The following is a 2,811-nucleotide window of genomic DNA, read 5'->3' on the forward strand; positions in this document are numbered from 1 at the left end:
AGCACAAGAGTCAAAGTGTTTTCATCAAATCGGATTAGCACAACAGCCTTTTGAAAATAYTAAATCAGGACATATGTTTTAGTTTTCAGAAAATACTTCTAGGTGTCAGATGTACCATATTATGATTTTTTATGAAACTCTGTATCTGTTACTGTATTTGTTAAAAATCTGTCTTTGTTACTAAATTGTGGTATCTGAGACTGAAACCTCCAGACACTTTTTTATGCATAAATCTGAAGATATGACGACAGGGTCCTCGAAATAGTCTTAGAAATCCAAGCGCCAYAGTACCTCAATCTGCCAGAGGACACACCTGACCGTCTGACAAATGCATAAAACAAACATTGATGAAGTGAGTCTCAAAATTCCCTGATGAATAGCTTCCAGAGCAAGGAGAAGAATTGTGCATTTAACTCATATCACCAGGTTTAAACTGCAAACCTAGCAAAACATGGCTGTCCACCTAAACTGACAGGCCAAGCAAGCAAAGCAATAATCAGACAAGTGGTCTTTATGCTTATGGTAACATTGGAGGAGCTGCAGTGTCATTTGCTCAGTTAGTAATCTATTGGCAGGAAAACTATTACTCATGCACTCCTTGTATTTTGGTCTCATGGAGAAGAGGGGAGATGAACAGACAATCATCCAAAGGCTTAGGCACAAAACATCTCTGCTGAAATTAAAAATCATGATACAGAATGAAATATACATGTCAAAACAAAATTTGAGATTTTATTAAGCTATGATGAGAGAGACAAGTGCAGGTRAAATTTCACATTTTATTAAGTAAAAATCTGCTGACTCATGGAGTTTTCAWTCTGCCATTACAAACTGATCCGAAGGAAATAATGAGGAAATATTTTTATTAAAAAGTAAAACTGAATTACACTTTGGCCTAGTTTAAGAAAACATTTGCGGAAATGCTATTAATTTACCAAGTCCCTGCCAAATAAGCCTTTTTTWAATGTCTGACAGAAAGTCAATTTTTGTAGATATTACAGCTTTTWAATAATGTTTTTAATTCAATTCAGATTTTGGGAATATTTATCAATAAGTTTAAAACATATACTGTTAGCTTTATCCTAAAAGATGAAGTTTAAGGGAGACAAAAAAATCAAAATGAAAATAAGGTCGAGTTAATGCTTTTCGAATGAATTCCACAAGAGGGCAGCATTTACCTGTAACATTTTGGACGCCTTTACATTAGCAGTAACTCATATTAAAAACGCTTTACTTGGACAAATATACAAAAACAAATAGACCTGGTAGATCTGTTTATGTGATATAAATACAAATCCGTTTTTTTTTCTTTTTTTTTTGTATTTTACCAATATTTACAAGTGTTTACTGAGTGTTAAGCAAACTAGAAATTAATTAAATTGTGTTACCACGCCAAGACATTAGAAGRCAAATAGATCCTTGGAACAAGTCACTAACTAAGTGACCCATCTGGGAACATTTGCACCTGGTCCTTATTCCAAAGCAACATTTGTCATCCAGCTGTCTGCTCTCAGATATCCAGTTTRGGGTAAAAAGGAAAAAAAGTGACATTCTGAGAGGCATTCAGTGGCCTTGAGAACAGCTTTACCTTCCTCAAACTAGTCCGAGCCAGACCAGCACACAGAGAAATAATGTGCACATGAATGATTGGCAGTTATTTATTTGAAAACCAATTTCGAGGCGCTTTCTGGGCACGCAGGTCTCAGAAAAGTGTCCTGAGATCATGGGGGGAAATTCTTCTGCCTTTAATTAGGCACTTATTATAAATACGGTGGGTGATGCTGAAGTCCCGGCAAGATGAAGTTCATAAGCAATTTTCTAGGATCCAAACGCTCTAAGAAAGAGCATCGGAGTTGTAATGCAATCAGCAATTCCCTCGTTAAATTGTACAAATAGCCATGCCTTCGGCAACATAAGTGCAAGTTCTACTATGCAGAGGAACATTAAACCTAACGCAAAAAAGCTCAGTCTGAACCAGACAAGAAAGATTCCGTATCTGATACGATACCACACCTGATAGAAAGTGCACATTTTCCCCACTGGGGCCATCTTTAAGTAATTCTATGTTTATCCATTATATATATATATATATATTAGTATTCTTAGTCGTAGTAGTTGAAAAACACTCAGAATGTGTCTATAACTGATGAAAAGCTATTGCAGCTTCATTGTCACAAAGTCGTAATCCAATTTATAAAATGCTTATTATATAGAAAAGGTCACAAGAATACTACTACTACTACTACTACTACTAATAATAATAATGATAATAATAATAATAATAATAATAAATTTTTTTATTATACATCGTGTATTTTTATAGTCTTACCACAAGGAGGCAGGAGTGTGCCGTTCTAATGAGCGGTTATGGCCGTCTCAATTAAAGTCCAGTTTTATGACGTATTTTTAATATTCAAACAAGCTTATTTACTAAGCAGGTCGATTCGATGTCATCTGCGTTTGTAGCAAAGTATCACCACATATTAAGACTTATTTTCTCTGAACCGTCATCTAAGGGACGGACCCTAATATCAGGAACAGATTGTTTTACCAGAGCCGTCACACCGAGTCACGCTGCGTGCGGAGCAGCTGATGAGCGCTGAGGTCAGCAGGGGTCCCCGCTCTGTCTGGACCCGCTGCGGAGCGCTCACCGTGCGGGGGGACCTCACAGGTGACGGCGTTTGCTTCCACCTCCTCATCCGGCTGCTGCTGCTCCTCATGTGGCCCCGCAGACACATGCAAATCACAGAACAGACATCGAGATTACAAAAACAAACAAACCAAAATACTTAGGTGAAAATTAACTGCTTT

This window comes from Poecilia reticulata, linkage group LG4, assembly GCF_000633615.1.
Source record: "Poecilia reticulata strain Guanapo linkage group LG4, Guppy_female_1.0+MT, whole genome shotgun sequence".
Lineage (NCBI taxonomy): Eukaryota > Metazoa > Chordata > Actinopteri > Cyprinodontiformes > Poeciliidae > Poecilia > Poecilia reticulata.